At 33.7% G+C, this 12,819-nt stretch overlaps 1 protein-coding gene across 2 annotated transcripts in view; it reads right to left on the bottom strand.

The window, feature by feature from the left end:
- LOC138703196 (leucine-rich repeat-containing protein 15-like) overlaps window positions 1-12,819 on the bottom strand; it is a 94,207-nt gene that overhangs the window by 27,603 nt on the left and 53,785 nt on the right. Inside the window, exon 1 of one of the 2 annotated variants that reach the window (XM_069830888.1) lies at window positions 6,853-6,978. The exons of the other annotated variant lie outside the window; for it this stretch is intronic. The gene's annotated coding sequence lies outside the window, so the exon portion shown is untranslated. Of the gene's footprint in view, window positions 1-6,852; window positions 6,979-12,819 lie in introns of those variants that run through there. 2 annotated transcript variants of the gene reach the window in all.

Below are 12,819 nucleotides of genomic sequence, written 5' to 3'. Positions count from 1 at the left end.
GTGAAGGAATAAATAAATCGAAACGCAGATCGTCAGATATAAGAAATCACGGTAACGCTCCGCCATCACTTTCACACAGTGGTGCACGTACTGATTCGTTTGAACGAGAAGTGATAAACGGTGAAACTCTCTTATGAAACCATATTCGTGCATTGCCAAATTCGAGGCCATTGGCCTAAGGTTGTTTAGCTCCACAGTTATCATCAGAATTACGCAACCTGGTGCATTTGCACCTTACTCAGTACTCTTAGTAGCTACAAAGTTCCTGGCGGCTGTATTCACTACTTTTCGCTCTTCCGAGTTCTGTTTCCGACAGGGTGATGTCAGATATAGCTGACGCATTTCGTCAAAGTTATGTCAAGGATATTTATGAGCAGACTTTGGCAGTTTGGCAAACACAAATAAAGTACTATTCAGGATTAATAAAGCTGTCTTTTAAACATAAACCATACAAGAATTACATAGGTCTAACATGATTTCGTATAAACATTTTATTTTTTATCACGTTATGTTTGGACAGAGTTACGTAAAAATAGACAAACCGACAATTTGAAAAAAAAGAGATATCTGCACAAATCTGGTGATGGCAGGCTAATTCAACTCGGAAAAAATTAAGAATATGATATCTGAATTTATTTATAAGCAAAAATTAGTTTGTTGCATAAAATTAATTAATTAATTTATTTTTCTTTGAAATATTAATTCAACAACTGCTGGTCTCTTATTTGGTATTATTTGTGCTATTTTTTTGTAATGGTCTGAATGTTATAATACTTCTTACATAAAATGTTTATAAAAAACTGATTTATGTCAATGGCCAATATCTCGAAACAGGTTTTTGGCGCTTGGTCTCTTATTGCATAACTCCGTCCATTTATTATTTTACTTATTTATCCAAAGAAATTTAAAGGCTCACATGATATTTAATAAGGCTATTTCGGGAATAGAGTAATAAATAAATAATTAATAAAAGAAAGAAAACCATAATAAACTATTCAGATTAGAATTCCTGGCCTATTCCGGTTTCACAAGTTTTATTTAATTTTGAAATTCTTCTCTCTAGCGTTTTTAGGTTCGTAACTTTTATTTTCCATTAAGTTTATAAGTGTTATTCTAAATGATTCAAACACAAACATACAGTATGTGTAAGCTAATTGTTTCTATATTTTACAATTATATCTGTTATATTATTAACTTCTAGTTCATTTCTTATGTCTACTCTTACTTACAAATGGCTTTTAAGGAACCCGGAGTTCATTGCCGCCCTCACATAAGCCCGCCATCGGTCCCTATCCTGTGCAAGATTAATCCAGTCTCTACCATCATATCCCACCTCACTCAAATCCATTTTAACATTATCCTCCCATCTACGTCTCGGCTTCCCCAAAGGTCTTTTTCCCTCCGGCCTCCCAACTAACACTCTAGGCCTATATGAATTTCTGGATTCGCCCATATGTGCTACATGCCCTGCCGATCTCAAACGTTTGGATTTAATGTTCCTAATTATGTCAGGTGAAGAATACAATGCGTGTAGTTCTGCGTTGTGTAACTTTCTCCATTCTCTTGTAACTTCATCACTCTTATCCCCAAATATTTTCTTGTGTCTACTCTACATTTCTTTTGTAAGCCAACATGGTGTATCCTGCTAAAGGTCGAAGTAATCTCATCTCTGTTGCTTCTATTTGTTGAAATTTTTTTCAGGTTAATTGTCCATATTTTAGACTTATGTGCTGGCACTGGAATAACAATAACCTCATAACATTTTAAATTGTTCCAGGACGCACATTTTAAACAGTGTTATTTTAAGATTGTCTACTAATTGCTTAAATTTAATTAAAAGGTGGCATTGCACCTTTAAGTACTTTTAAGTAGTCTACTGAAAAATCAGTGAAATTCTGTGTGTTTTTCCTCAGCAATTAATAAATGTATAAACTTGAAATTCTATATAATATGCTGAATATACACTACTCTTTCAATAGTACACTATTTTCACATTTAGTGAAATTATTACTGTTACGTGTTATTAGAAACACAAAATGGAGTACGTAACTTTTTGTTTATTTAAACAGTTTGCCTAATAACGCAATGAGTTTTTAAGATATTGCAGTGAACATTTGCATGGAATTGTATTTTATACTTGTGAACTATTATAACTATTGGTTTAATTAATTAAAATATATATTTTTGATCTAATACAATTTGAAAAAAATTTAAAATATAAATTAAAATGAAAAATATTTGTATTAAAGCTCTTTTAAATATTCTAGGTCATAATCTTCATATGGAATTCAGGAATAACTAGAAAAAAAAAGAATCACACAGAAATATTGATATATTTGTGGAAATTATCAGGGAAACGGCATTTAAATGGACAAAATGCAGCTGCCATTTTGAATTGCTAATTATTATTCGTAATGACAATAGTTGTTATACTAAACATGAAAATAGTATACAGTTACAGAAATAGAATATAGCCTACTGAGCATATGAAATTTCAAGGTTAGAGATTTATTCATTGATGAAAAAAAAATTGAATTTCACCAATTTTTTAGTACTTCAAGATGTATTTATTTATTTTATTTGGTAGAGATAAGGCCATCAGGCCTTCTCTTCCCCTCTAATAGGGGATTACAACTACAATATTAAGAATACAATTACAATTATAATTACAATTAATATTAAATTTACAAATACAATAAAAATCAAAGTACTAAAAGATTAACTGATTAATAAAAGCTAGACAGTTTATTGTAAAAGGTGCATGTCCCCCTTGAGTTATTTGCTATATCATTACAGTAATTTTCATGTATTGGTAAGACTCCTATGCGTCCTAAATAATTAAAACTTGAGATTTGCTCAATTACTTTTTCTTCTATTTCAATGTTTGCTCTTTCATGTGAGGTGCGTGCTTTATTAGCAGAAATTTTTAAGACTATTTTTTGCTGTATCGTATAATTTAAATACTTCCTTTTGTACGAAACTCCCATTGACTTATCGTGCTTTAAAAGAACATAAATGACAACGAATGATTAATTTTTGGACCAAATTCGTCGTAAAATAAATGTTTTAACTGAAACTGGATGATGATGATGATGATGATGATAGTCGTTAATGTTAACATAATTTTGTATAATTTTTAAATGTACTTAAGACAGGAGCTTATCTTAAGAATATTTTCATATTATATTTGAATGAACTAATTGGACGGAGTTACGCAATAACAGATCAACCGACAATTTAAAAAAAAAGATATTTGTACAAATCTGTTGATGGCAGGCTAATTTAACTCGAAAAAAATCAAGAATCCGATATCTGAATTTTGCTACTATTTATATGCAAAAATTAATTTATTGCATAAAATTCATTTATTTATTTTGCTGTGAAATATTAATTCAACTGCTGGTCTCTTATTAAAAATCGGTTAGTCTTTTTCAGTATTATTTGTGCTATTTTTTTGTAATAGTATGAATTTTATAATACTTCTTGCATAAAATATTTTATAAAAGAAACAGATTTATTTCAATGGCCAATATCTCGAAACAGGTTTTTGTCGCTTGAATCACTATTGCTAATCACCGTCCAATTGGCGAAGAAAAATTCTGTGACTATTTTCAACAGAATAATGAAGTGCAAAATGTCAGTTATTCTATGAATGTGTTGGAACGTTTTATAACCTGATAATAAACAGCCATTTATGTCCACTTCAAACACGACATCTTCAATCACGTGTTTTTTGCTATTGGCACATACAAGCACGTGATGAGTTAGTAGTCTACAGCGTGTCGCATAGTTAATTCAAGAGATAGGAGATAATATGTGCGACAGGATATAGGAAATTTCCGACAGCCATAAATGTAGGCTTTTAATTAAAATAGATTCCTCTGGTGTCTGGGACCGTATATCTTATTTCTGAAGCTTCCTGGAATTTTTAATGATTCATATTCCTACTCGATCAATGGAAAATCTGTTAATTTTAAGAACTAAAGTAATCCTTTCACCGCTATAGCAAATAGCAGCCGTGAGAGATGGCCAACGCATCCATATACAGTGGCCACAGGATATCTCCGAGCCTGAAAACTATCATAAAAACTATTTCGATTCCTGAAAGCGGGTTTGCGGGAAAAAGGGAAGGATGTGGCGACATTATCGGTATAAAAACATCAGCTCACTGTCACTGTGGGAATTATATACTTCACTGAGATAGAGAAATAACATAGTAGCCTAGCAAGTAATCGATGTTTTCATTATTAACATACACACTTAACAATCCGTATTACAGAACCATTTGTTTATTTCTCCTTATCTCGCTCTCCTTTCTCTGTGACGTAGGCCAAGCTAGGAGTTGACGGGATAGTTTGAAGACATCACGGACATTAATCTTCTACAAACATTTACAAAACGCAAGTTATTCTTCAGTAATTTATTTTAGAAGAAGAATTTTGAATATTCAACCATGTGTTGACTTAAAATCTCCGATGTTTCAGAATGTTGTGTAGATTTCATAGTCAGGTTCGTATTTCTTGAGACCTGAACTGTATACGGTGCTCCGTCGATATAGGAGAAAGTCAGTGTTTACCTACTTAGCTAGAACAAGCGGAGCAAGTTCCCTGCAATCGGCAAGCATCGAGTTTAGGTGGAACCAATACCATAGTCTCGTCTGGGTACAGCACGAAAGTCGATGAATATTATGGAGAGGAAAACATCGATCATATGGGAATGGACATTTAAGAGATGTTAATTCATTACAAAAACTGTATCTGATACAAGGTTAATACAAATTAATGTTATTTCCTAGAATATTTATCTATCTATAAAATAAATAAATAAATAAATAAATAAATAAATAAATAAATAAATAAATAAATAAATAAATAAATAAATAAATAAATAAATAAATAAATAAATAAATAAATAAATAAATAGGTAGATAGATTAGATTACATTAGAATAGATAGACAGATAGATAGATAGATAGATAGATAGATAGATAGATAGATAGATAGATAGATAGATAGATAGATAGAGACAGACAGACAGACAGACAGACAGACAGACAGACAGATAGATAGATAGATAGATAGATAGATAGATAGATAGATAGATAGATAGATAGATAGATAGATAGATAGATAGATAGATAGATAGATAGATAGATAGATAGATAGATAGATATCTCCAGCAGTATCCTTAATATTTGCGCCGTCTTCTAGGCGTTGAATAATGTTTACTTTGTCAGAAATACTCATACGTGAACGTTTTGTGACATGATGCGGGGGCTTGGATTCTCACCACAACATACCACGTTGTACTGTTTTCTGCTTTCTTTAGATTCAAACATATTCTACTAAATCGACGGAGCAGTGTACTGTATTTGGTACGTTACATCCGGATCAATTGTAAGGTATAGCGAATCCAACAGACTGGGAAACCTTTCAGTTTTTAGGTAGTACGAACTTGAGTGTAGAACCTGAAGCAGTTTTGGAAGTATCCAAGATATTAAATTTGAACACAGAATTGAAAACCAAATATTCTTTTTCTGGGTACAGCACTGTAAAAGCCTAAAAAGGTCATAACTCTGTTTCACTCCTTGAAATATGTTTTCATGTATGTACATACAGGGCTTTCATTTCAGAACTTCCCAGTCTAAATAGCTAATTATTTAAATTGAATTCAATAAAAAAAACATGTCAATTGGATATTGAGGGGGAGGTCTGAAACCAAACTTAATTGCATTTTAGATTTCGCCCCCCACCCCAGACAACCCCACTTTGAAATTCCAAACGACACCCCTATATTTTTATACTTACATCTGAAAGAGCATTCAATTGTTTATACATCTCATTCGTTTTCGGGTCTTTTGTTTCCTATCGTCGTCTGGCAACCTGGATTGTTATTTTTAGTAGGTTATTTTACGACGCTTTATCAACATCTGAGGTTATTTAGCGTCTGAATGAGGTGAAGGTGATAATGTCGGTGAAATGAGTCCGGGGTCCAAGGATTGTTGTTATTGTTGATTGGAGCTGAAGAGAGAATAAAGCTACAAAAACTTATTGAGCATTTCATGCAATAGTTGTGTTTGTGTATTAAATTATTTTAAAATGGTGTGTACTCTTCAAGAGAGAACAGAAATCATCCTTATTGATTAAATTTAGGAAATTACACAAAATAATCTGTACTTTCATCTTATAATCAACTGAAAAACAAATAAATGAGGTGTATAAATAATTGGATGCTCTTTGATATGTAAGTATAAAAATATAAGGGTGCCATTTGAAATTTAAAGGTCGGGTGGCTGGGGGTAGGGGGTGAAACCTAAAATTCAATTAAGCCTGGTTTCATTCTTCCCCCTTAATATTTAAATTGACGTGTTTTTTGTTTAACCCCTTCAGACCCGAATTTATATTAAAAAAAACTGGTCACATAATCATTCTGGGGATCCAAAAATCCCAAATAAAGTCTTCGCAGCAAATCAAAACTTGGGGGAAATTTTAACCCCTGGGGCCCCAAAATTTTAAATTTTATTTTTAATTCAGGTATAGAAATGTTTAAAAAATAATACTCCCCATTTCTATAACACTGAATTTTTCATAATAGTTAAAAGTATCGAAGACATTCCAAAAAAGAAAAAAGAAACACTATAATGTACATCAGGCCTGAAGGGGTTAAATTGAATTCAATTTAAATAATTAGTTATTTAGACTGGGAAGTTTCGAATGAAAGACCTATATATCTTCAACATATAACACGCACCTTATCTGGGAGCTGAGAGTCAGCTGGAAATACGTAAGCAGAGACAGTTCGGAAGCCAGCCTGCGAACCAGAACGTGAACTGTTTGTAAATTGAGTACTTACTACTTGCCTCGGTGACTGTCCGACGTGTATTTCTCAATGCCCACACGTTTCTGTGAATTGACTCCTATTAACATGGTTACAGCTCACTATCGTACTTGACGAATGCAAGACTGCAGTTGCCAAGTTCTTTACGCCCTGCATAATGGCCTTTGACAAACCAGCAGATAAACCAGGAAGAGTTGTCGCTTGCAACAACTTGCGAGGAAGTAATACGAAACTGATAAGTTAAGTGATAACTTATCTTTAGTCGCTGTAGTAGATACAATAAATTAAGTCGCCTGTTCAATGATCCCAGGTTTACGTTATCTACAAGATGTTCAAGTTCAGTCTGTGGGTTGCGAATCATCTGCCTGTAATCACAGTGGCGCTGCTGATGTGCTTACGTACATTGTGTAGTCGCCGCGGTGACTTAGTTCCCTAGCGGCAAGCTTTGTGTTGCATACATCCTTTTTAGACGCATCGATACTTGCAATGTCAAGCGGTCTTGTCACTTTTTGTTATAAAGATTATCTTTAGTTTTAAAGAGAATATAAACCTACTATTATACAATTAATTACAGATAGTCTATCAATTAACCCTACATTGACTGATTTCTATCACCACCATCCACAGTGAATACAATTTTAAGCTATAAGATATTAATAATTTTTTAGTAGTCATCAGTCAAGTCGAGATATTACAAAGGTGTTTTATACTCCACGTGGCGTTAACATGCACATGCCAATTGAAAATTCTAACACATCTTTGGTAGATAATATGAGGTGCTGACAACAAGAGTGGACCAAGTCCACCAGTGATCAGTTTGTGGATTAATACAATCTCGGATGAAGAAAACTTAGATTTATTCATTGCCATAACAAACAAAGTCCATAATTCATTTGTTACTCCACAGAGGGCAGCATTTCCTATGGAAGATGAAGGTTGCTAAGCGTGAGCCAGGATCTTTAAGACTCAATATCTCAGAACTATTCCAGATGGACTTGGTACACTATGGTTGTGAACCCCTCATATGTGTTACCGCTTCTCGTGAAGTGGTGTCTGACAAAGCCTAACCAGTAAACAAACTCTAATCTTATCCCTTTAAAGGAAAGCAGCAGCTGGACGAAATTATGCAAAAGGGATTTAACCCATAGAGAGTAGGAACTGATATATTTAAATTGAAAGTTTTCTTTTTATATATATAAAATTAATGTACCAAAATTTAAAGTAGATTTATTTTTCTACAGCCGTATCAGGAGATACGTTGCATGATTTTCGTAAAAAGAAAATGATTCTTCCCCTGCTTTCTGGTAACATTATCTAAATCACGATTTTTTGGGTTGCTCCCTAGATCATATATGTAACAGATAACTCATCGCTATGTTAAAATCGGTAGCACTTTGAAGAGAACAACCTCCAGAATCGCCACCCGTCTGCCATAAACGAACACGAGACGGCAGTACAGTCGCTAATGTAAGTCAAATGGGAATTATGACGTGACTCCTTATGTAACAACTAGATGGCAGTGTAGTAAACCTGACAAAGTTGTTAACCTCAAAGCCTATAAGGCCGACCTATCTGGGTATATATGATCTAGGGTTGCTGTTACAAATCTAAGTATTACTGAAAATGCCACGCAGTGATCTGCACTGATTATGCAAACTAATGACCATTTTGACATGAAATAGTTACTTACTGGTATGAGAAATAAATCCCAATGCTTATTGCGCAATTATTTTCGCAGAATTCTTGAATTTTATTTTTACTTGTGCAAAAATGACGATATTTTCTCTTCATTTTAGTGTAAATTCTTCAGATTCTTCATAGCACAATTTGGTAATATATTTGTTACATATATTTTCAAAAGAAGGAAGTTAAATAAAATTTTATTTTTCAATATGTTGAACGTCTTTTGCACTTATGTACAGGTGATTTATAAAGTTCGACGCCAACTTGGGTAGCTTATTCATCTGGTAATATCCAATCCCTGATCATCTAGACCAGTGGTCGTCAGCACTCGCTGAAATGTGCAAAGGGTAAGCGGAGCCGTCCCGTGTGCACTGTAGTGCAGCAGGAAGAGGTAGAGAGCATACCCGCTAGCAGCTACGAGTGCACCATGGTGCACTGTGTTCTCCGCTAACCCCAGGGTGCTCTGTGCTGACGACCGCTGATCTAGACCATCAACCCGCCACGCAGGCTTTCCAGGTTCGAGTTCCAGTCAGTTTTGGTATTTTTCATTGAAACATCCATACCGGTAGTGACACTTGTGGCGAAAGGTCACAGTTGGGGGTTTCCCTGGAGTTCTCCCGTTTCCCCAATACAGACATCGACGTCATTCCGTCAACATCTTCATATTTCATTAAAATTTCTCCGATTACTGGTTGGCAATGCGCGAAGGTTATTGCAGAAGACATGTGGGGTTTACTATGGATACGTATCGAGCTTTAGCGTATTCAGCGGTGTGAGAGAATGCTTCTAGCATATAATATGCTAATGTATGCAGACACGTCCGTGCAAAAGCAGTAGACTCATCGTCGTATTCAGAAAGAAAGTAATTTTCAGTGATAAAGTTCGTAAGAGTTCCGACTTAAAATTATTACGCATTGGTTTGTCATTTTGAGAAGTGTATCTTTTGAACCAGGCTTCTGTAGGTCAACTAAGTTTTGGTTACCCACGAAAGGAAAACCAGCCTCTGTTATCGTTACAGTGCCACATAATCCACCCAAAAACAATCACACTGCTACGTATAGCCGATTGTCAATATGCTAGCAGCGATTTCAATCACAATGTTGGTCTTCAATTGTCTCTGCGTAAGTAGCCTTATCAAATGTATCCTGACCAGACACTGGCGCGCTTTACGATCAGCAGCTTGGGACGCTCGATTCACACTAGCGTGCCCAGCTGTATCGCAGCGGGAGTAAAGTTATTGAAAATCTATAACTATAACACAATACCTTACCTGGCTCAAACACTATATATTATACAGATAAAATAGAGATAATAGATAAAGTCAATGCGAAAAACCTTTGTCAAATAAGTTTTTTGATATGTTTAATAGTTTTGAGAATATGAAATTCAACGTGTTGCAACACTGCAAAGAGTACCAGTGCTCCTTGAGATCATTGCTCCGTAGTGGGGATGAGTAACTCCTCTCTTCAAGACTTACGAGAGGGGAATGTAAACAAAAGTCTCATCAGATACGTTTCGATCAAATTACTGTAGATCAGGCCGTCAGGCCTTCTCTGCCCCTCTACCAGGAGATTCCAACTATAATATGAAGAATAAAATTACAATTTCATACCGTGAAACTTATTTAACATTCACAGCATCTGTTTATTTCTTTGCTTTTTCCGTAATTACAAAATAGTAAAAAATATATACATTCTTGTAAAATAAAACCATTTCAACTAAAGATTCCTTTATATTTGTGTAAACTCATATACCATTGTTACGAATACATATTCTCTAACTCAGTCTCTATTTAAGTTAATATCTGTGAATAAATTAAAGATAAATTTGAAAAATAAATTAAGTTTACAGTAACGTTAAGTAATGTGTTAAGTGATACGAACGTAAAGTAATTTGATCGAAACATATTTGATGAGACGCTTTTGTTTACATTCTCTTTTTGCAAGTTTTGCGGAGTGGATGATTACAGACGCACGTATATGTAGAGAATACAGAAATATGAAATTATAAGTGTAGAGTACAAATAGAAAAATACAGATATGGAGAGAAATATAGAATAATTGTGATTATATACTATGTATGTAGGAAAAATAAACATGGACATAAAATGGAATGTTTTGTTGTCTCTCAGATTCTAGTCTAAATGTTGTCTGTAACTCAACATATGAAACTGACAATATGAGCTAAAACCTATAAAGCGAACAATTAATTGTAACATGAAGTATAATTGCTCCTGTGCATCAGTTTCTATTTATTGTAATTTCAGTAAATTGTATTAATAAACAATTAACTTTGCAGTCTTGTTATACTAATGAATTCACAAAGCTATTCTACTGAGAACTCTTCTCACAAAAAATAATAATAAACCCACTTAAATATTGTAATATTTACACGGTGCAAGTCATTAGAGACTATCATATGAAATGTATATGTACATCATCACAGTTTCCAACAAATTATATTATCTTTTTACTGTAGTAGCATTTAAAGAGGATCACCATATACACTTTGAGCGGTATCTGCAAAATATAACTTAAAAATAGTATATGTACGAATAAGAGAAAGAAGAAGAGTTTTAAAGAGGAATGTCACATTGTATGGTACCGGCACTTTAATCAATAAAATTAAATCATCATCACCATCACAATCATCATATTTTTCTACGTTAAGATTAATTTTTTTGGTCTTATAGAATTATCTGTTATATTATTGGTTAATAATGGAGAAAAATTCGCTCGGTGCTGTGGATTTAGCCTTGTCGTAGCTCAGTGGTCAGAGCACCTAGTACGTGGAACTGGAGGTCCTGGGTTCGATCCCTGGCGCTGTAGCGAATTTTTCTACATTAATAACCAATCATATTTTTCACATCCTTTTCCAATTATTCTGCCTTTAGAAAATCTCGTATCTACTTGAACTAGGATTATGAACAAACATTTGATATTCAGAACTAGTGTAACGTCCTGTCTATGTGGTCAGCATAACGGAATCAGCGCTTACGATAACGTACAATAAACACAAGAAATATATTCGATACCTGGGGGAATTTTCTGAAGATTGTGATATATAACTAAAAGTGCGTCCACTTGTGTAGAAAGATATTATTCACGAGCATATTTCATTTCTTTAACTTTAGCCATACCAAGATCAAGTGTTCGAGAAGTTTATAACATGGATTTAAGAAACAGGAAATTATATAATACAATATTTGTTGTTTTTTGTACCATCATAGATAAATAATACAGCTTGGAGTGAAATATTCTACTAAAGGGGACTAAGTTGTAAAAAATATTTTACGTTTGAACTCTTTTGGCGCGAACAGCCCACAGAGGGCTAAGCCGAATTGTCGACAGATCTTACGTCCCCATGCCTCAGCAGAGGTGACTAATCATCCAACCAGAACGAAGATGTCGTATGGTCAGCACGATGATCTTCCAAGCAGTTAAAGCTGGCTTTCATAACCGGATTTCGCTACCTAAAGCAGCTATCCAAATTCATCACGATGCTGGATGGTCACCGGTCCCATTGTATACTGGACGAAATTCATAAGAGAATTCCTAGCAAACATTCCATAACGCGAGTTCTAGCCTTATCTATGAAACGGCGCGGGACCTTGGTTGAGCTAAAAGGCTCTAGTGATTTCTTTGCGAATTTCTCCTCGTATGTTTGAAATTTTAATAAGTACAATTGGACGTAAAAAAACAAATAAATAAAATAAATAAACAAGTAAATAAATAAATAAATAAATAAATAAATAAATAAATAAATAAATAAATAAATAAATAAATAAATGTAAAATAGACAAATAAAATAAATAAATAAATAAATAAATAAATGGAAGATTAAATAAGTAATTAATTTAATATCTATATATGAATTTCGTAAATAAATAAATAAATAAATAAATAAATAAATAAATAAATAACTAAATAAATAAATAACGAATTAGGCTAAACAAATAACGATATATAGGCCTACATAAATCGCAAAAAATATTTTAATGTGAGGTCTATAGGTTGTACCTTCGACACTTATAAGTAGTTCCTGATTCATATACATCTCTTGTGGACCATCGTTCGAATGCATTTTCCTCTCTTTTCACGGAGAAAGGGTCCGAAAGCTTATACCGAACTCCAATAGTTGATTGTTGAAATTCGTAGGACCGCATTTCCGTAAGTATCGTGATTCACTAATTTGTTGCCATCTATCGATCTTACACAACACTCAGTTCCACATTTAACGCTGTTCCCTTGTCCTAAGAGATTTTCAACTCCCTCAGTACAATGCCATGTGTGAGAAGGT

This window comes from Periplaneta americana, chromosome 7 (genome assembly GCF_040183065.1).
Source record: "Periplaneta americana isolate PAMFEO1 chromosome 7, P.americana_PAMFEO1_priV1, whole genome shotgun sequence".
NCBI lineage: Eukaryota > Metazoa > Arthropoda > Insecta > Blattodea > Blattidae > Periplaneta > Periplaneta americana.
Note: the sequence above shows the minus strand (reverse complement) of the source record. Positions and strands in the feature narration are given on the sequence as shown.